The sequence below is a fragment of the Mauremys reevesii genome, unplaced genomic scaffold (assembly GCF_016161935.1).
Source record: "Mauremys reevesii isolate NIE-2019 unplaced genomic scaffold, ASM1616193v1 Contig3, whole genome shotgun sequence".
NCBI lineage: Eukaryota > Metazoa > Chordata > Testudines > Geoemydidae > Mauremys > Mauremys reevesii.
In genome coordinates this window covers 264578-286542 of record NW_024100840.1, presented here as the reverse complement: position 1 = coordinate 286542, position 21965 = coordinate 264578, and the positions used below count along the sequence as shown (strand labels likewise).

The following is a 21965-nucleotide window of genomic DNA, read 5'->3' as shown; positions in this document are numbered from 1 at the left end:
TAGGTATGGAGCCCCCAAGGTTATAAACTCAAATAATGGGGGTGAATTCATAAAAAAAAATCTTTACTATAATAATGCATGCCTTAAAAATTAAACAAAAGTTACATATCCCATAGCCTCATGTTTCATAGCCTCAGTCCTCAAAACAGGTAAAAAAACTAAATTGCACCATTAAAAAGGCACTGCCAAAAGTGGTGAACCACACCAGTAAAAACTGGCCTAAAATGCTGCCCTTACTCCTGGCAGGGGTGGCAGCTTATATGGGCTCGAGGTGCTTAAGCACCAGGAATATTCAAGGCTGAGGGCTCTGTTCCACCAATATTTGGAGCTGGGTTTCTCCCCTGCCCCGCTTCGGAGCTTCCCTGCCTGAAAGAAAACAGCCAGTGCCTCTCTCCTTTGCTTGTGCTGCTTCTGCCTAAGGCTATAGAGATCAGCTGCCGGCAGCCTCTTGGAGCACCGGGGGAGGGGAAGAGGGAGAGGGGAGGAGGAAGGACGCACACAGGTGCTTGGGAGCTCTCTCCCCCGCTTCCCCCTCTCCCCCGGCACCCAGGGGCAGCGGCAGGGGTGGGGAGGCCACACATGATGGCAACCCCCCGCCCCGGTGTGACGAACTGGGAATGTTCTTAATGTTTTCTCTGAATACTGTGTTGGTGCCTCAGTGTCCCCTATGCAGTTCTTAATATCTAGGTGGTGGGATAAGGGTGTGTGATTGCTACAGAGCAAGGGGCCAGTGCACCTGAATGCCTGACACTCTGTCTCCTAGGAACTGATGGCCTGGGCCCCTCCTCTGCAAAGGTGCCAGCTGAAGGTGTTGGAGACAAAGAGGTCAGGTGACCTCCTGGCCCGGGAAAGGAACTGAGCTGAGAGGAGGGGCTGGGGCTTTGGGAGTCTGGAGCTGGCTGGGGACAAGGAGTGAAGTGCAGACGGGGGGGTCTGGCTCACTGCCCCCAGAATGGACCCGGCCGAGGGGTCCGGTTCGCTGTATCTACAAGCTCTGTTTTAGACCCTGTTCCTGTCATTGAATAAACCTCTGTGTTACCAGCTGGCTGAGAGTCAAGTCTGACTGCAAAGTGGGGGTGCAGGACCCTGTGGCTTCCCCAGGCCCCCGCCTGGGCAACTCGCTGTGGGAAGCGCACGGAGGTGTTGCCGGCACAGAGGGCCGAGGACAGCAACAGCGGGGGTTCGTTGCCCGGTGTGCGCTGCACTAATTAACACACCAGGGTGGAGAAGCAAAACCAGGTTTATTTGAGCCCAAATAAGGTGCAAGGGAGACATAGCAATCTCAAATCCTGCACACAGATACAAACAGTGCTCTCTCTTTATACATGATTTCAGCTGAGCCTTTCCATTCCCCACACTCCTCATCCCCTTACCCCCTTCTTGCCCTCCCGTCTATTCCCATGTACCAAATACACTAAGCAGGTTAAATCATACTTGGCAAAAACCACTTTAGCTCGTTAGTAACTCTTCTGTGAACAGTTATCTTGTTTTACTCCCTCTTTGAGCAGGCACGCTCATTATAGCAGGCCTTGTTATTACCTTCTGGTGCAGGTGTTGTAACTGAGAACCATTCTTTGTTGCCGGCCTATTAGGTCAATTAAAGTTCAAACATAAAAATGGAAGCACTTTGGTCAGACATGGAGTGACTTTAGTTCATTCAGGCCTACTACAGAAAGGCTTCATTGACACTTATGGTTTTCCACCCTCCTGAGTTACCTAGAGTCATGCCTAGTGACACCAACAGAGGGGCAGAGGATGCTGAATGCTCCAAGGAGAGACCCAGAAGGTGAAGCCGTGTGAGCTTCTTGCCCTGAACAAGTCTGCTCCAAGGGAAAGGAGGCTCCCCAGAGTCCTTCCTGGCTTTGTGAGGAGCAGTTCCAGAGCATCGCCCATGGACTCCGTGACACCTGGTACCCACCATAGGGTAGGCGAATGGGCTTTTTGGACCTGAGAGAGTCCCTAGGAGCATGTGCAGTGACTGTGGTGCAGAGTGAGTGTGCTGCGGGGGGGGGAGAGGAGGGGTGCCTCCCCTGGAGCTTGCTGCTGCTGGTAACGGGGTGGGGGGGGGAGTCCTCTCTGGCCCTAGCCTTGGGGCAGCCTGTCTGCATCCCAAGTTCCTTATCCCCAGCCCTGCCCCACCCCAGAGCCTGCACCCCCAGCACCCCAACCCTGAGCACCCTCCTGCACTGTGAACCCCTCATCCCCAGCCCCACCCCAGAGCCCTCACCTGAGAGGAAAAACGTGCAACTTAAATTTGGTGGTCAGTTTGGAGTATCATTGTGTTTAGCACAATACTTGATTATTTTACACCCTTTAAAGTATATAACTAGTCATATACAGGTGTTACGAAGTGGGAATGTTCTTAATGTTTTCTCTGAATACTGTGTGGGTGCCTCAGTTTCCCCTATGCATTTCTCAAGGATGGTGGGATAAGGGGGTATGATTGTTGTAGAGCCCTAGAGGGCCAGTGTGATGCCGTCTGCACATAGAATGACCGAAACCCTGTCTCCGGGCAACTGATGGCCTGGGCCACTCTCCTGCAAGCTGCCAACTGAAGGTGTTGGAGAACAAAGTGATTAGGTGGCCTCCTAATTCCTGGAAAAGAGACAAAGGCCAGAGGAAGGAGTGTCAGTGCCTGTGCGAACTTCCGGGAAGCGCATGGTGTCGAAGGGGATGCTGGGATGCTTTGGAACTACTCCATACAAAGCCAGTCAGGACTCTGGGGGAGCCTCCTCTCTCTGAGCAGACTGTCTCCAGGGCAAGACGCTTACACCTTCCTGGGTCTGATCTCGGAGGCATTCAGCATGCCCTTCCACACCATGCACTTTCCGCAGCGAGTGTGCCCAGGCAGGTCCTGGGGCAACCAGAGGTCCCTGCACCCCAACTCTGCAGTCAGACGTGACTCTCAGCCAGCCAGTAAAACAGAAGGTTTATTAGATGACAGGATCACAGTCTAAAACAGAGCTTGTAGGTACAGAGAACAGGACCCCGGAGTCAGGTCCATCTTGGAGGGTGGGGAGCCTAGACCCAAGTTCTGGGCCTCTCCCATTTCCCCAGCCAGCTCCAAACTGACACTCCTCCTCTGGCCTTTGTGTCTCTTCTGGACAGGGAGGCCACCTGATCTCTTTGTCCCCAACACCTTCAGCTGGCACCTTGCAGGGGAAACTGAGGCACCCACACAGTATTCAGAGAAAACATTAAGAACATTCCCACTTTGTCACAACAGGTGCAACAAAATTTAATACCGTATATTGAAGCAGGCAAGTGCTGCTTCTCACTTTCCACTTTTAATTGACCCTTGTAATCTTGTGGTGCCGACGCGTTGTAGCTTCATTTTATATCGGCTTACAGGGCGAGAGCGGGGGGGGACAACCATTTTGGGCACCACCAAAAATTATACAAACCTGCCGCCTATGAGATTCCTGGCTGCCATCCGCAGCTGTGACAGGCTAAAAGCACAAATCCAGCCAGACCAAATTCTGTTTAAGCAGCAAATGCGATTAACAATTAATCCCAAATGCCTCACTCAAAATTCTAAAAACACCCTATAGCAACACAGCAAAGCTACTTCCAGTGACTTAAACAACTGCAAAAAAACAAAACTACCTTTCAATACAAAGTAAACCAAACCATTAAGCATAGAAAAACAAAATTATACAAGCAAAAAGCCACTAATTCTAAGCTATAAAAGGACAAAAACCAGGTAATAGCTCTAAAATTAAAAAAAATAATCACACTGTAAACTTCAACTAAACAGGCCCCTATTCCATAATTAACTATCTTAGCCCACTAGTGTACCATATTAAAAAAAACCAGCAAACTCAAATGGGTTCATATTTTACAAATAAAATTGTTTTTCTAATTAGTTTGTGTTTAATTGTTCCGGGCATTGACCGGAGGTGTATACCTGCCAGTCAAAAGTCCAAGGAACATGCAAATTCCTGGACCCCAATAAAAGTTTACTTGCGCACTGCTTAATCCCATCAAAAAAGTCCCGCCAAAAACCTGCTACATGCAAAAACGTTGTTGTTCTTGGAAATATTTATAAATGTTGGGGGTTCAGAAACAGCACACGCACACTAAAGCATACAATGGTTTAATTTAACAAACGACAATAAAATCCCCAAAATATCCATGCATAACAATTCTCTGTATGGGCCTTTTGCAAAAATCATATTGCAGGCCTGGGTCAACAGCGCTTTCCCTACTGCGCTCTCTGAGGGCTGGTTTAACTCACAGCAACAGCACAGTGACAGACGGAGCGTGGGAACCAGCCTGGAATGGGCAGGGGTGGGGGGAAGCGGCTCCTAGCTCGGACAGCGGAGATGGGAGCAGGTCAGTGCCCTGTGGAGGGGAGCACCCTGACCCCCCACTGCCAAGCAGCTCCCACAACACCCCACTGACGGCAGCCGAGAGAGGGGACAGCTCAGTGCATTGGACAGGTCCCCGATACTCCCCACTGCCAAACAGCCAGATGCTGAGGAAGGGGGGAGGAAACCGTCCAGCTGCGCATCTGCTGCTCTCCCAACCCCAGCTCCCCCCATCCCTGAACCCTCCCCCACCCCGAGCCTCCCCCCTGCTCGCCATGTGCTGTGTCAGGCAGGGCAGTTCCCCGGGGCTGTGTGTCCTGGAGCTGCGCTGAAGGGCCAGGCTGGGGGTGAGGGTGGGATGGAAAGATGCAGTGGGGGGAGGGGGGCTCCCCCCCAAGTTTCATATCCCCCCCCACTGGCCTATTCTCTGCTCAGCCAATAGGAATGCAGAGCTGTATCTGGCAGGGCCAATAGCAGGGCTGGGAGCCTCTGCGGCATCTTTCCATCCCTGAAACAAGCCCACTCCAGGAGGTCAGGGGGACACTCCCAAGCTCTGGGCTTAGGTCAGAAGACACCTACTGCAGATTTCATCCTGCTCTGACCCCAACTTCACATGGCAACATGTTCAATGGCAGGAATGAGCCCCTGGGACACCAGGAGACGCAGGGCTGCGCAGGCACCTTCAGGGGATGATTATCCTCACAGCGAGCCCAGCTTTGGAAGGATCAGCCTGCAAGAGCAGCGCTGCTGAAGGACCCCCTGGAATCTTTCCTGCTGTGAGAAAGAAGCCTGAGCGGCCCTGTCACTAAAAGCCATGTAGTGCAGTATAGATAAAACCCTAGTGTCTATGGATCAATGTTCTCCATCTCCGAAATGATGCAGACAAGTGTGTCCTAATTCAAGCATCCAACAAACAAAAACAAAGCAAAACAACACACCCAGTGTTCACCAGAGTTCAAAGCAGTTTCACTTTCTTCATCTTTCGTCATCACTTTGTACAAGACAAGCCAGAAGAGAGAACTCTGTTTACAGCTCTCCTCACTGAGACCAAGGGCACAAAACCAAAGATTACTTCATTACAGCGTAAATATGAAATGCTGCTAATTGTGTAACTAGAAACACTACTTCAGGGCAGAGAGGTGTCAAATAATTCCCGGAGACCCAAGCTTTCTATGTAAATAAAAAGCAAATCTCTAACCCTTTGCCATGCAGAGAAACCTCAGAATGTTCTTATGTTTATGTTCCATCAAAACTGAAGCTAATCAGAGAAGCCCTTGAAGTTAAGAGGTCACCATAGTTAGACATTTGTTCAAATACTTTGAGGTGAGGGGAAGGGGCAGATCCTTGCTGGAGAACAGAGAGATGAAGTTCATTTTCCCATCCCACCTCCTGATCTCCCTCACCCCCACTCTCATCCCCTCCATTCTAATAGCAGACTGCACCGTCTGGTATTGCTGAGTTGATTTTAACCTCAAAAACAATGAGGAGTCTGGTGGCACCTTAAAGTCTAACAGATTTATTTGAGCATAAGTTTCTGTGGGTAAAAAACCCACTTCTTCAGATGTTATCCCAAATGGAGTTTCCCAAACACTTCAATCCAAACTCACTGGTTTAGATAAAACAAATGTATTAACTACAAAAAGAAAAAAAATTAAGTGATTACAAGTAATGAGGCATAAAAGTCAGAATTGGTTACAAGGAAAATAAAAGGTAAAATGCAGCATCTAACTTAACAAGCTAAATGAATTAAAAACAAAGGTGAGCCAGGACCCCTCCCCCCATCCAATGTTACTCTCCTTGACATTCAGGTATTGTCGATGCTGTGAGAGAGAAAGGGGAGAGTCTTTGGGGGCATCTATTCCCTTTCTTATTGTTTTCCTCCTTTTGAGAATTGTCTCCAGCTGGGGTCCAGGCGACAGTCTGTTGGGACAGGAACCTCCAGCTGTTACTTTGCCAAGATGTAAATTTCTCATTCACACCTTTTCCTGCTGAAGAATGGCCACTGAATCAGGTGATGGTCCATTTCATTGTGTTGACACCAGGCTGAGGGGTTGGCTAGCCTTTGGTCTGTGGGGAACTGGTTTGAAGCTGTTTCCAGACTTGGAACATATCTTTCTCAGGGAGTACGGAGGCTGGGTGCTCCGGAACTGCGCTGAATGAGGTCTCAGACAGGCCTCTTGCAGTGTGACAACCCCTCCAGGCACACACTCACTAGGGCAAGAAGCCCCCTTGGCTTCAGTGCCTCCCGGGTCTGACCTCGGAAAGTTCAGCCCCCTGTTCCATGCTGTGAGCTCCCCGCAGTGACTCCATCTGGATGGGACCCCTGGGGAAGCCTTACACCCCCCCCAAAGGGGCCATGCACCCTACCTCCGCAGCCAGCAGTGACTCTCAGCCCGTGTGTGACACAGATGGGTTATTAGTCGACGGGAACACAGCACAGAACAGAGCCTGTTAGCACAGAAATTAGGAACATTCAGAAAAGTCCATCTCGGGGGGTCCAGAGCCAGAGCTCTCCCCCCTGAGACCCAGAAGACTGACCAGCTTCCAGCAGCCCACCCTCAGTCATGTCCCATTGTCCCTCCTCCATCCTTTGTCTCTTTCCGGGGCAAACTGGTCACCTGACCTCCACCTCTCTTTGTTCTCCAACTCCTCCAGCTGGCTCTTGCAGAGGATGGGCCCCAGCCATCAGTTGCCCAGATACAGAGTGTCTGGCTATTGTCTGAGCCCAGGGAGCTAGACAGCATCACACCTGCCCTCTGGGGTCTCTGCAACAATCACACACCCTTGTCCCACCTCCTAAATACTTGTGCAACACATCAGTGAAACTAAGGCACACACAGAGTGTCCGTACAAAACATTAAGAGAATTCCCACTTTGTCAACAGTCTCGTACAGTAGAATTTTATAACTTTACATACAAAGCACAGTTATTTTACCAGGACATTAATGTTCAGCAGATTATATGTTTGTAAATGTTACCTAACAAGGCATACTTAGTACAGTATTTATCAGTTTCTTGTAAAAGGGGTCAGCACAGGGATACAGACTGTCACAGTAATGGGTATTTTCTTTGGTTTGTTTCCGAATGGCTGATTCAGAGAGTGAAGTTAGTCATTTACTGTAACTGTAGTTGGGATTTATGTGCCAACAGGTACCTGAGGCACACGTTTGTAAATAAAATAAAATAGAGACGTATCATAGAAAAAGAATGTGGGGTTAGAATGTTACTGCTGCTCAATCCTGGGGAAGTGTTTGAATTATAAAATCAACTGAGCATATAGTGCTTAATAGCAGACCCCAAACAGGAACCCTCCGAGCAAAAAGACAAAAGGATTATTGACAGGAATCCTACTCAAAGACAGGAGGAGAAATTAACGTAAGAGACAAGGCTGTTCTAGGTGCTTCTGGCTTCCCATGAAGGCTGCAGCTTCGGGTGGGTGAGTAACCAGCTGCTTATCCCTTGGGAACAACAAAAGCGCTGCATAGCGACTGACGCAAGTCCAGAGTGTGCACTCCAGCTTCTCTTCAAAGCCACAAAACACACTGACTAACATGAGAGCAGAAGCCTCAAGCGAGAGCCTCAAACTTCAGTGCTGCTCCGGTGCCCTCTGGCAGGACAGAGCTGAAACTGCCAGTGGATAACACTGACCTGGCACTTGGGTGCTGGGAAGTGACTGAACCAAGTAAGATCAGCAAAGGGAACACAGAAGAAGGGAAAAGTGAGGTGGGGAAAGGTGCTCCTTTCCTGGTGCAGTGGCAGGGGTGGTGCTGGGGGGTGGTTGTGGGGGCTATAGACACCCTAAAATTTGCCTTAGCCCCCCCGGAGTCACCCCTCCCAGCACAAAAATCACAGGTTATAGAAAAGAGTGAAGGTGGCACGGTATTGGCATTGCCACCCTTACTTCTGCGCTGCTGCTGGCAGCGGTGCTGCCTTCAGAGCTGAGCAGCTGGAGAACAGCAGTTGCTGACCTGATGCCCAGCTCGGAAGGCCGTGCTGCCACCACCATGGCTGGATTAACTCTTCTGGGGACCTGGGGCTATTAGATTTTGTGGGGCCCCCAGCCAATGGGAGCTGCAGGAGCGGAGTCAGCAGGCAAGGGCAGCGTGGGGATGGACTAGCTTCCTGGCACAGCGACGTGACTCCAGCCCGGGTGGGGCGGAACACCAGCACGCGGAGCCACCTCCCCCCAACCTGAGACAGGCAGGTCTGAAACACAGAGTCTTTAGTGGTTGCAGCCCAGGGCCCTGGGATAAGGGGGCCCCACAAAAAGATCTGCACTTTGGTCCACCCAGAGATCTTTTTGCAGGGTCCCCTTAGCCTGGGTCCCTAGGCTGCAGCCCCCGAAACCCCTGCGTTAATCAGCCCTGGCCGCCAGCAGTGGTGCAGCAGTAAGGGCGGCGTACACATCAAACAACTTTGCTCACATTAGTTGGCAGTGCTGAATGCGTCCAGCCTCTGCAATCAGTGGTTTAATGGGAGCTGTGGGATTTTTTAAAGCCTTTTGAAGGGAAATGCTTTGGTTTACAGCTGGAAGTGCTTGCATCATCCTGCGGAGCCACTTGACCACAAAGTGACGCAACTGATCCTCTGTGATGTTCCTCGCCTAAGCCAGATGAGGCTGCCTGCGTGGTTTGGCAGTAAAAAGCTACCCCTGCTGAACCACCAACCAAAAATGATCTTCAAATTTGGGGAGGTGGGGATCATTCGCAATCACCTGCCGCATAACAAGTTATTGAAAATGAAGCACCTCTGATTAAAACACTAATCTCCAGCATAAATTCTCTCAGGCAGTTACCCAGGCCAGTGAACCTGATAGCTTACTGAGAAAATACATAAGGGCAGTCAGACATTTGCATCATGTGATCAGGATTATCCACCCATCCCAGCTACATCTACTACTTGCTACTGTAATAGCAGAGATGACCATTTTTGGCAGAACTTAGTAGAGCAGTGTAGTAATTGTTACCTCAGGGGGCAAACAGTTCTGCATATACAACGAGGAGTCCTTTATTTGGGCATAAGCTTTCATGGGCTACAACCCACTTCATCAGATGCATGGAGTGGAAAATACAGGAGCAGGTATAAATACATGAAAGGATGGGGATGTTTTACCAAGTGTGAGGTCAGTCTAATGAGACAATTCAATAGACAGCAGGATACCAAGGGAGGAAAAATAACTTTTGAAGTGGTAGTGAGTGGCCCATTTCAGACAGTTGACAAGAAGGTGTGAGTAACAGTAGGGGGAAATTAGTATTGGGGCAATTAGGTTTAGGTTTTGTAATGACCCAACCACTCCCAGTCTTTATTCAGACCTTATCTGATGGTGTCCAGTTTGAAAATTAATTCCAGTTCTGCAGTTTCATGTTGGAGTCTGTTTTTTGTTGAAGAATTGCCACTTTTAGGTCTATTATTGAGTGACCGGGGAGATTGAAGTGCTCGCCTACTGGTTTCTGAATGTTATGATTCCTTATGTTAGATCTGTGTCCATTTATTCTTTTGAGCAGAGACTGTCCGGTTTGGCCAATGTACATGGCAGAGGGGCATTGCTGGCACATGATGGCATATATCACATTGTGCATATCTCTCTTTCAGTGATACACAGGAAGGTTTCAGGTAAACAAGGCCATTTGCAGCCAATTGTCCTGGTCAATGGGAGCCATCGAGTTCCTAATGCCCCATTCACGGCCCTCACCTGGTGACTACATTAGTAACACAAGTTCATATCTTATATTTCTAACTTCAGATATAAGAATGATACATGCGTATGAACAGGATGAACACTCGTAGAGTATAAGCTTTCTAATGATACCATACAGGGGGTATTTAGTGTAAAGCATATTCCAGTGATGTCATATTCAAAAGCATGCACCTCTACCCCGATATAACGTGACCCGATATAACACGAATTCTGATCTAACGCGGTAAAGCAGTGCTCCAGGGGGGTGGGGCTGCACACTGTAGTGGATCAAAGCAAGTTCAATATAACGCGGTTTCACCTATAACGCGTAAGATTTTTTGGCTCCTGAGAACGGCGTTATATCGAGGTAGAGGTGTATGTTCATAAAGCATATGGAGTGCAACGTCACAACTACAAATGGTCAAAACTTTTCTGACGGACTTGACAGATCAGCACCTTCCACGGGAACGTGTGAGTTTAGTTGAAAGGTCTCCCTTCTCCTGCTGGGTTGCTGTGTCTAGGGAATACATTGAAACAACGAGGAGTCCGGTGCTTATGCCCAAATAAATCTGTTAGTTTTTAAGGTGCCACCGGACTCCTCATTGTTTTTGTGGATACAGACTAACACGGCTACCCCCGATACTGGGGAACACATTGTGTTTCAGGGACACCAAAACAACAGCCTGGGCAGCTGGAACATTTTGGAATTTCCAAAACAAAATGTATCAGACTTTTAATCCCATTGGGGCTTTTGGTCCTGATTCAGGACAGAACATCTTTCAAAATCTCAAAGTTTGAATAGGCTGGAAATTCTGTTTCCTGGTCAAATAACAAAACCATCCCAGCTCCCCCTGTGCTACTCACCTACCGGATACTGTGACCATTTCCTGTAGTGTCGGCAGGACTACAGGATTCATTGTGTGAAATGCACAGGCACAGAATTAAATGTTTTAAGAATATGACAAATTGCCATTAGTGATTCAAAAAGGTCAGGGTCCAAATCACTCTTGCCCTGCACTTAGTGTAGTCACTTACACCAGTGCAAGGTGGGTGTGAAACACGACCATTCTGACTGGCAGCATTTCACACCCACTCTCAGCTCATTTTGCTCTGGTGTCTCAGCAGTGTGCAGAGCTGCAGTGAATCTGGTCCCTTGTCCTCACCTTCCAGGCCCTGCTTGTTCTCTTCCTGCCTACGTCTCTCCTCACACTGTCTCCCAGTCCCCTCTTCTCACGGCTTCCTTCGGTTCCTAACTGCTTGGATCCTGACTCTCCCTTCCTGGTGCTTGTGTAATTTTTTACACCTGTGCAAAAATCAGTTTAATATGTTACCAGACCAGAGCGGATGCATTTCATACTCACTTTTTAGGGCTGTCAGCGACAATGGGCGTAAAGCAGTGGAGAATCAGGCCATGGTCTTCTACCCCAGTTTGCGTTACCCTGTCCAACCATCTCCTTCTCTCCCCCTTCAGCTTTCTCCTTTAAACCCACTTCTTCCAGCAACTCTGCCCTGGCTGAGCTCACCAACAATTTCCCTTCACTGTTGCCCAGTGTTCTGTGTTTACACTAGACAGTGAGATCACTGAACTCCCCAAGTCATGTCAGTAGCATCAAATGATGCACAGAAGAGTGAAACTAGCCCTTCTGCCAGATTTCTACACAGACTCATTACTGTTGGGAATCAGTTTCTGGGCCCTCAGTACATTGCACCTGAGTGTGTGTCAGGAATTGACACAGATCCATGCTCACAAACTCACACTTCCAATACGATGAACCAAACTCACCTGGTCAGAGAGGTGTGATGTCCGCAGCCAAGGAGAAGCGTTTGAATTTGCCCCCTGGAGGATGTCAGTGTAACACGAGTTATTTCTTGCAGGTGAGACGCAGAGGAAAGTGTTTGGACGTTAAACCATGGCCGGGTCAGCTGACACCATTGTGATGCCGGCTCTGGGCCGCCCGTTCCAGCTGGGGATGCTGTACGACTGCCGCAGCGACTCCCTCATCCCAGGTAATTCCCCAGCTGTAGCCCTGAACTCAGGAGTGAGAGGAGGGAAGGGTCACAGTCCGAACCCCTTCATACCTGAGAATGAGCCAAGTGTGCTGTGAGCGGCCTGGTTACGGGTATTATGGAAATGGCCCTGCACATTCCCCAGGGTCCGGGCTGAAGTAACTGGATGGGGCAGGAGATACGTGCGTTGGGGAACCTGCTGCCATTCGTTCTAGGTCAGTGGTTCTCCCCTTCTTTGTGTCTGTCATAGTTTACCCTCCCCCAGCTCCCACCACACAAGTACATACACCAGTAAAAGAAAATCAACATGTAGCTCTCACTGCAGATTACAAACAGTGAGGCCTTGATTCAAACAGAGTCAACGATCCATTGTAATAAGAGCAAAAGCAAACCTGCGACTGTGGTCCGTGCTTACAATCAAATGTGCACCCCACCCCCGCCTCGTAGCAAGCGGGTTAATGTACAGATGGCAGAGACCTCGTATAATGCTTCGCAGCTTCCCAGAAATCCATCAGAATGCACAGCACCGCCTAGAGTCAAATACACAGCACCATCCAGAATGTAAGATCAACCCAGGATCTACCCCGCCCCTTCCCAGAGACCACACCCCTTCCCGAGGCCCCACCCCACTCACTCCATTCCCCCTCCCTCCGTCGCCGCCTCCCAAAGGGCTGGGGTGCAGACTCTGGGCTGGGGCCAAGGGGTTTGGAGTGGTCGGGGGAGCACTCCAGGCTGAGCCTGGGGCAGAAGGTTGGGGAGCAGGAGTGAGGGGTGCAGGCTCTGGGAGGGAGTTTGGGTGCAGGAGGGGCTCCAAGCTGGGGCCGTGTTGGGATGCAGGAGAGAGTGGCGGGTGCAGGCTCTGGGAGGGAGTTTGGGACCGGGGCAGGGGCTTGGGGTGCAGGAGGGAGTGTGACGTTCAGGCTTTGGCTGGGAGATGCTTACCACAGGCAGCTCCATGCTGGCGGTGCAGCGGGGCTCAGGCAGGTTAGTGACCACTGATCAAGAGTCAAATGAACAGTGCTTTCTGAGGACCTGATATGTCTGGAGGAATCAGCGTTGCTCATTATTCGTTGCTGTGGGTAAAATGTGCACAGTGAGGCTTTTTCTCCTAAAGCTTCTCATGCCTCCCAGTTTGAGAACCTCCGTTCTAGGTCTGGTAGAACTAAAACACATCTGGTAAATGGGGGGGAGGGGGGTAGCACCTTTTATGGACACCCAGCCAGTCAGTTAGCTATAAAAATCCTTCTTATCAGTGGGATTCTACTTGCTTTGCCTGTAAGGGATTAAGAAATCTCACTGAAATGCTTAGGTAGAAGGAACTGAGTTGGCACCTGGCCAAAAGAGCCAACAGGAAGACTAGAAACTTTTAAAATTGGAAAAAAAACTTCCCTTCTGGGTCTGTGTTCTCTCAGCTGGAGAGCCAGAGCCAGCAGGTCTGCTACAAGGAGCTTGGTCCAGGTATGAAAATTCCTCATTATTCATACCTAGAATTATTCATTTGGAACTACAGATCTGTAAGTAGCACAGGAAATGTTTAGCTAGATGGGATCATGTTTATCTCTTTATTTTGTGCTTGTGGATTTCTCTGTGCTGAACACAGGTGCTTTTCTTTTCTTTTGTACGCTGGACCCCCAGGGAGCCATTTCTGATGTTTAACCCTTTTCAGTTGCTCTTTAAAATCTAGCAACAGCCTGATTTCCCAGATGAGCTGTCTTTCTTTTTTTTAAATAAAAATTACCCTTTTTAAGAACATGGTTGGATTCCTGTATCTTAGGAGGTAAATAGGCCTGTGCACATGTTACTCAGTTAGCTTCTAAGAGGGACAAAGCGTTCCAGGTTCAGCTGGTGGCAACAGCTGATTTCTTTTTCTCTTTCCTTTCTCGGCTCTTCCCCGGAGGAGGGTGAAAGAGCTTGAGGGTGCTCTACAGCAGCAGTTCTCAACCTTTCTCTTTTGGAGGGCCCCCCAACACTCTATAAAAACTCCATGGCCCACATGGGGCCCTGGGCAATTTCTCTGCTTGCTACCCCCTAACGCCCGCCCTGCACACAAAAGCCAGGGCGGGCGTTAGGGGGTAGCAAGCAGAGCAATTGCCCAGGCCCCATGCCACAGGGGGTCCCGTGCAGCTACACTGCTCAGGCTTCAGCCCTGGGAGGTGGGGATCAGGGCCCTGGGCTTCAGCCCCATGTGGTGGGGTTCAGCTTTCTGCCCTGAGCCCTAGTAATTCTGGCCCTGCTTGGAGGCCCCCCTGAAACCTGCTCGAGGCCCTGTAGGGAAGCCCGGCCCCCGGGTTGAGAACAGCTGTCCTACAGGAAGGAATTCCCAAATGCAGCTTCCTAGGCTCTCAAAAGGGTTTTTGCATTTGGCTGGTGGCAGCACTATGCCCCAAGGCCAGCGGGATCTGTAACCTTGGGAGTTTACTACAGGCCTGGAGTGGCAAGTATTATTTTTTTAAAAGTCTTTGTGGGCCCCCACCTTCTGCACTCAAAGTGCTTGAGTAGGGAATTAGCATTAACAACATCTCATATTCCTGATTACATGAAACTATCCGCTGCCCAGCTGGGAAGGTTTATTTTCTCCTGATCTTTTCTCAGGGTGACTGCTCTCTTACATCTCCACCCACCAACCAATAAAGTCTAAACATGGAGCACATGACTTATGAGGAGAGGCTGAGGGAACTGGGACTGTTTAATCTGCAAAAAGAAGAATAAGGATTTGATAGCTGCTTTCACTAGCTGAAATGGGGTTCCAAAGAGGATGGAGCTCGGCTGTTCTTAGTGGTGGCAAATGACAGAACAAGGAGTCTCAAGTTGCAGTGAGGGAGGTTTAGGCTGGATTTTAGGAAACACTATTTCACTGGGAGGGTGGTGAAGCACTGGAATGGGTTACCTAGGGAGGTGGTGGAATCTCCTTCCTTAGAGGTTTTTAAGGCCCGGCTTGACAAAGCCCTGGCTGGGATGATTTAGTTGGGGATTGGTCCTGCTTTGAGCAGGGGGTTGGACTAGATACCTCCTGAGGTCGCGTCCAACCCTGATATTCTAGGATTCTATGATATCACAGGCTAGTAAATTTCACCTCATTACCCCTGTATTGAGCCCAGGAACTTGTATCTGACTAAAGTCAGTTTGTGTTTGACTCTGATACTAGGCTGCCACTTTCTCCCTGACCCTTATCCATCCCCCCCCCGTCACCCAGAGGAGCTCTCCCACCCGACGTGCACCGCTGGAACCTCCAGCCAGGCGCTGGCTCTGCCCTATGCCAGGCCATGTGCCGGCCTCCTCCCTAGTTCCTCGCAGGCTGAGCTGTTAGCAGAGCTCCCTTTGGCACGACAGGGGTCACTAGTGCAGCTGAGCAAACATCCAGCATCTCTGCTCCCACGTGGAACTGCAGTCACAGCCCCTGGGTGGCTCCCACTCCACATGGACCCAAGAGTTCAGCTTGGCACTTAGGGCCGTTCCCTAACCACTGAGTTTCAGCCAGTGCACAGAACCAGCCCGGCCAGAGAGCAAACTCCTCCCTTAGTGCGCACACAGCATGTGCTTTGCTCAGGGCCCGACTGAAATGCAGAACAAACATGTGCTGCATTCGCAGGCTATTTGCACTAATAGAGCAGTGATGTAAAGTCCCTGCAAAAGGAAGTTTCCCCTTTGCCAGGAATTAATTTCTGCTCATTGTGTAATTTCTGGCTTTCTGGCTAAGGTCACGTGAAGTGCTGTGGAGAGACAGTCGTGTCAAACTCTGTTTTCATTTCATTGGTTTCAGTCAGGAATAATTCTAGTGACTTCAGTACATACTGGGGTGAGCAAGAGCAGAATATGGCCCAGTAGCATAGTCAGGGTGAAGCTAACTTTCCATGACAGGCCTGGTTTCTTACCCCCTCCCCCTTATCTAAATACATCTCCAACAGTTCAGCTAGAGAAGCCATTGGCCTCCTTCCACAGAAACTTGTCTCTGTGGGCTGCGGTCCCTGTGCGGTGGAACTGCCTTGGTCCTTCTAACTTTCAGGCCTGGGATTTGGGCTTTAATGTGGTTGATGAAGTCACTAGAAACTCAGCAGAGGCCATAAGGTGCACACAGCACAGCTACAGGCCTTAGCAAGTCACATCCTGGTATAGCAAGAGGGTCTGGGTGAACTAAGCGTAGGCCTGGTAACCAGGACCCCACGTTCTGCTCCTACCCCTGCTATATCATTTTAAATATACTTTGCACTATAGAAATGTTATTAAGTTAGGTCTCAAAGAGCCCTATGAACAAGTAAATGTCATCTCAACATTACAGCCAGACCAAGTGACTTTGAGAGGTTACGTAATTTATCCAGAGTCCCACTGAAAATCAGCATCAGAACAGTAATGAGAATGGAGCGTGGAGATGGCAGAATGAGCCAGAAGTCAAGCGGGGCAGGTCAGGCAGAGACAGATTGAGCCAGGAGGAGACTGAGACGTGACCTAGAAGGGGAAAGGAAAGGAACCAGGAGCTGTGAGGGGGGGACACTGTCACGGAGCAGACTGGAGACAGGGCACAAGACAGTGACGAGGGTAGCAGGGGTCAGCCCTGGTGGGGGAGAGAGGCAGAAGGACCCTGAGTCTCTAGGGTCCTTACCCCCGAGTGTTATGGCAGATAGCTTCCCACCGGGGGCGCTACAGTGCAATGATGTACTGGAACTTCGAGAACCCGACCTTCAGGGAGCTTGTGGGGAAAGCACAGTAAATGTCGAGGGCTGAACAGAGCCTGAAGGTTGCGCTATTTGGCTGTCTCCCTCTTTATATTTGATCCCTGGACACAGGCTCCAGGGGCCAGATTTTTTAAAGGATGCACCAGGCTTCTGAGAATCCCACTAGGCACCTTTGTGTCACTTTATGCATCTTTAAACACCTTTAAAAATCTGGCCCTACGTTTCTTTGCTGATGGCAAATAGCTGCAAATCCCGCTGGAAGATGTGTCCCTCTTCCCCTCTGTGGCCAGTCAGATCTGCAGAAGTGCTGAGCACTCACAGCTGCAACTGGAGTCACTGGGAGCTGCACTCGAATATGTAAAGTGCTATAAACCTGCTAAAAGCTCTGAAAATAGTCAGGCTCTGGGTTTCTCAAGTTGGGCATCCAAATTAGTGGATGTTTTTAGAAATTTTGGCCTTACTCTCTGTGCCTCAGTTCCTCCTCTGTAAAATAGGAATATAAACACCTCTCTGCCTCCCAGGGGTGTTGTGGAGAAAAGTGTATTAGTGTTGTGGAAGCACTTTGTGATGTGGCACGCTTGCCCCACACTGGTTCAGCAGGGGTTAATCCCACTCTGTGGGCTGAGGAGACCAGGCCGCCTTGGCCCTGCTGGGCCTGCTCTGGCTGGAACCCAGGTACAAAAGGGACCTGAAGAGGGAGGATGCATGTTGCTGGCTCCAGCCCGGGAGCTGCCAAATTGCCAGATTGCAGAAGCCAAACTCGCCGAGACCCAGGCAGACTCCAGGCTGCCAGAGGGTGCCCAAGAGAGGTCGGAGTCCCTGGAACAGCCCAAACTGAGGAATCCAGAGGCCCCAGAGACACCCAGACCACCACACGAAGAGACAGGGCAGAAAGTAGCTCAGGGGGACCAGCCATAGAGCAAAGTGACATCCGTGGGTTTCAGCCGGATCCCTGCTGACTCAGTGGCGAATACACTCGCACAGGCAGGGCCCTGGGCAGGGACCCAGTGGATTAGGGAGGGCCTGGGTCCTTCTACCCCGGCCCCCATCAACCCCTAGGTGGTGACCCACTTTCCCCACTGGCCATTAGGCCAGACAGCCCTGAGGGAGAGGGCAGCCATATTAACTCCAGCCCTTAGGCTGCACAGCCCTGCGAGCAGGGGCTATCACATTGACTTCAGACACTAGGCCACTCCACCCCGAGGCCAAGGGTGGACGGGACGTGCTGGCCCCATGACATACATATGGTGATGGTCACCCAGGAGGAAATTAACAGTTCTGTATTCAGTGCAGGCTTTGAATGGTGACAGTGAATGAGGCCTAGGGCCGCACATTGAATGTGTGGTATAAAAAGAAATATTGGACATCACCATTCCGGTGAGAACCATTCCAGCTGTGCACTGAACGAGGAGTTCTATGGAAAAGACACTATTTGAACACGTAATTAAAGACTGTGCCAGAATGCGTACACACAAGATGGCTCAATTAAGGCTGGGTGGAAACCTTAATTATGACATTTCCTTACTTTTGTCTGCTTGGCTTTGCAACCTTCACTTTCCTAATGTAAAAGGTTTTTTTTAAAAAAAAAATTAAGAGTATAGATATTGAACTGGAGAAGGAGCTAGTCCAATCTGTTATATGCTTTGGGATCCACATGGATAATAAGAGCACATACGTGTAACATTCTCATTATCGGCTGCTGAAACTGCCCTAAGTGCAGCAGGCTACAATAAAAATGTCATTTTAATCATAACTTTGCGGAGTCAGGGTTGTGTGTTTATGTTAGACTTTTAAACATATGTTAATCTATTTTTCGTCTCACACACAGACACAAGAAGTGAAGCGTGTTACCAGATCAGACACTTTGTTCAGGCGCATCCAGCTCTTATTTCAATGTTAGACAATGTCTTGCAGTTACAGAACAGAAAGGTTTCTTACCCTCTCTGCCATTTACCATGTGTCTGTCTGTACTATTCTAGGCATCACTTTATGGGACCTGGAGACACTTCGAAATGATGTCGATGCAAAACCACAGTGCAAGACTGATTTTCAGATTATTGCATCTGACACCACTGACGACAAGGCCTCTGCCCTCAATGTCACAGCATCGCTGAAGGCCAGTTTCCTGTTTGGCCTGGTGAAAGTGAGTGGATCTGCAGAATATTTAAGTAATACCAAGACATCAAAACATCAAGCCCGTGTTTCTCTCCAGTACTCAACTACAACACAGTTTAAGCAGCTGACTATGAGTCATATAGGTCGCCAGAATGTTTCTTACCCTGATGTGTTTGACCAAGGCACGGCCACCCATGTGGTCACGGCTGTGCTGTACGGGGCGCAGGCTTTTTTTGTCTTTGATCGGGAAGTTTCTTCATCTGAGAACATACAAGAGATACAGGGAAACCTCCAGCTTGCAATTAAAAAAATACCACTGGTTTCCATAGAGGGGGAAGGAGCTCTCAAAATGGATGACAGGGAAAAAGCACAAGCTGAAAAATTTAGTTGTAAGTTTTATGGTGATTTTTCTCTTGAGAACAATCCAGCTACTTACCAAGATGCCATGAAAGTTTATTCCACTCTCCCAAAGCTGCTGGGTGACAACGGGGAGAAGGCCGTACCAGTGAGAGTCTGGCTGTACCCGCTGACCAAGCTGGATTCCAAAGCTGCTCAACTGGTGCGTGAGATCAGCTTAACATTGATCTTTGATATTCAAACCTCCCTGGAGCAACTAACAGAATTAGACATGCAAAGTAATGATGCGGTGAAGAAATCAAATGCCACAAAGTTCCCTGAAATCAGGAGCAAAATCCAGGAATTCAAGGATCTGTGTAAACAACACAGAGAAACTTTCCAGAAACAGCTAGCAAGTATCTTACCCTCCATCCGTGGAGGTGGAAAAGAGGAAGGGGCCCTGGTGGACATTTTATCTCGTAAAAACAGTCACTGTTCAACACTCAGAAACTCAATGAATTTCTGGATACAAAGGAGCGAGAGATGAATTATGTGAATTCCTACCTTAAGGCCCTAATGGATGTAGAAGTGGTGTCCTCTCAGAGTGCACTAGATGAAATAGTACTCGACACTGGGCTTGATTTCATCGTCTCATTTACATTCACCTCATTAAATGAAGAGGAGCCGTATTTATCAGATTTAAAACAATGGCTTCAGACCCAGTCTATGGAGGAAACTCATGATCCTGCCTCAGCCAGTTCTGTCGCTGAGAAACCAAAATCCAAAGAGTGGTTTGAGGAAAAAGAAATGTATAAAAAAGCTCGAAAATCTGTGAAATCCCTTTCAAATTTTGCCAGTGTCAACAAATCTAATGGGAAGACTCGGTTCATTGTGGCCTCTGTTCCAGACAAGGACAATCCAGGCACTGCCATTTACCTGTATGAGGATGGAGAGCTGATCAGCACCAACTTCGAGCCTCCATCAAAGCCTCTTCCTGCCCTGATTGATGGAATCAGACATGACCGTGTGCAGCTCACGTTTAACCCAGCAGCCTATGGCAGGGCTGAGATATCCGGCTATCGGGCAGAGTACAGAATTGTAGGGCAGGAGAACTGGACGGCTGTGACTGTAAATAACACACAAGAGACATTCACAATGACAGGGCTCCGTGCAAACACCGAGTACCAGTTCCGATACGCTGCAGTGAGCAAACCAGGGCTCAGCGAGAGCAGCGACGTGAGTGATCCTGTGAAGACCCTTCTCCCTCCTACCAGCCCTCCTGGGAAGCCTGTAGCAACTGCTGTAGATTCATCTGCCATCACCCTCAGCTGGGAGAGTCCAAGTGTCACTGGAGATGGAGTCAGTATAAGGGAGTATAAGGTGGAATATAAAGAGGATGCAGGAGATACGAGTCACGAGGGAAAAGACAAATGGCTGGAACGAAGGACAGGAAAGAGAACCGAGTTCTGTACCATTGATGAACTGCATCCTGAGACGCCGTACAGATTCCGGGTGTCGGCTGTGTGTGCAGATGGGGCTGTGAGTGACCCAAGTGAAGAGATTTGGCTCTCAACGCTAAAAGGTAAACATTTAAATATATTTGCATTCCCCCCCCCCAACACACAGGACTCTGAGGCACTTGTTTCAGGTAAAACTGTCATTGGGAGAATACTGAGCCATCTCAGGCTCATAATGTACAAATGAGTTGAGAATCAAACAATTTATTGGTGTCAGAGTAGCAGCCGTGTTAGTCTGTATCCGCAAAAAGAACAGGAGGACTTGTGGCACCTTAGAGACTAACACATTTATTTGAGCATGAGCTTTTGTGGACTACAGCTCACTTCTTTATGCTCAAATAAAGTTGTTAGTCTCTAAGATGCCACAAGTACTCCTGTTCTTTTTGCAAACAATTTATTGCTATTTAATAACTGATTTGTTGTAATGCATACAGAACCCAACCACTGGGTCCAATAATGGGCCAAACCCGGCAACAGGCTTTTGTAGGTGACAAATCTGAGGAATTGTCACAGATTGAGGTGTCACTAGAGGAGGTTTTGGAATTAATTGATAAACTCAACATTAACAAGTCACGGGACCAGATGGCATTCACCTAACAGTTCTGAAAGAACTCAAATGTGAAGTTGCGGAACTATTAACTAAGGTTTGTAACCTGTCCTTTAAATCGGCTTCAGTACCCAATGACTGGAAGATAGCTAATGTAATGCCAATATTTAAAAAGGGCTCTAGAGGTGATCCAGGCAATTACAGACTGGTAAGTCTAACGTCGGTACCGGGCAAATTAGTTGAAACAATAGTAAAGAATAAAATTGTCAGACACATAGAAGAACATAAATTGTTGGGCAAAAGTCAACATGGTTTCTGTAAAGGGAAATCGTGTCTAACTAATCTATTAGAGTTCTTTGAAGGGGTCAACAAACATGTGGACAAGGGGGATCCAGTGGACATAGTGTACTTAGATTTCCAGAAAGCCTTTGACAAGGTCCTCACCAAAGGCTCTTATGTAAATTAAGTTGTCATGGGATAAAAGGGAAGGTACTTTCATGGCTATGAACTGGTTAAAAGATAGGGAATCCTAGAATATCAGGGTTGGAAGGTCATCTAGTCCAATCTGCTACTCAATCCCCAGACAGATTTTTACCCCAGTTCCTTAAATGCGCCCCTCAAGGATTGAACTCACAACCTTGGGTTTAGTAGGCCAATGCTCAAACCACTGAGCTATTACTCCCCACAAAGAGTAGGAATAAATGGTAAATTCTCAGAATGGAGAGGGGTAACTAGTGGTGTTCGCCAAGGGTCAGTCCTAGGACCAATCCTATTCAATTTATTCAT

General features: G+C 48.9%; 1 pseudogene; it reads left to right on the top strand.

The window, feature by feature from the left end:
• Positions 1-11859: 11859 nt before the first annotated feature.
• LOC120393747 overlaps positions 11860-21965 on the top strand; it is a 56800-nt pseudogene continuing 46694 nt past the window's right edge.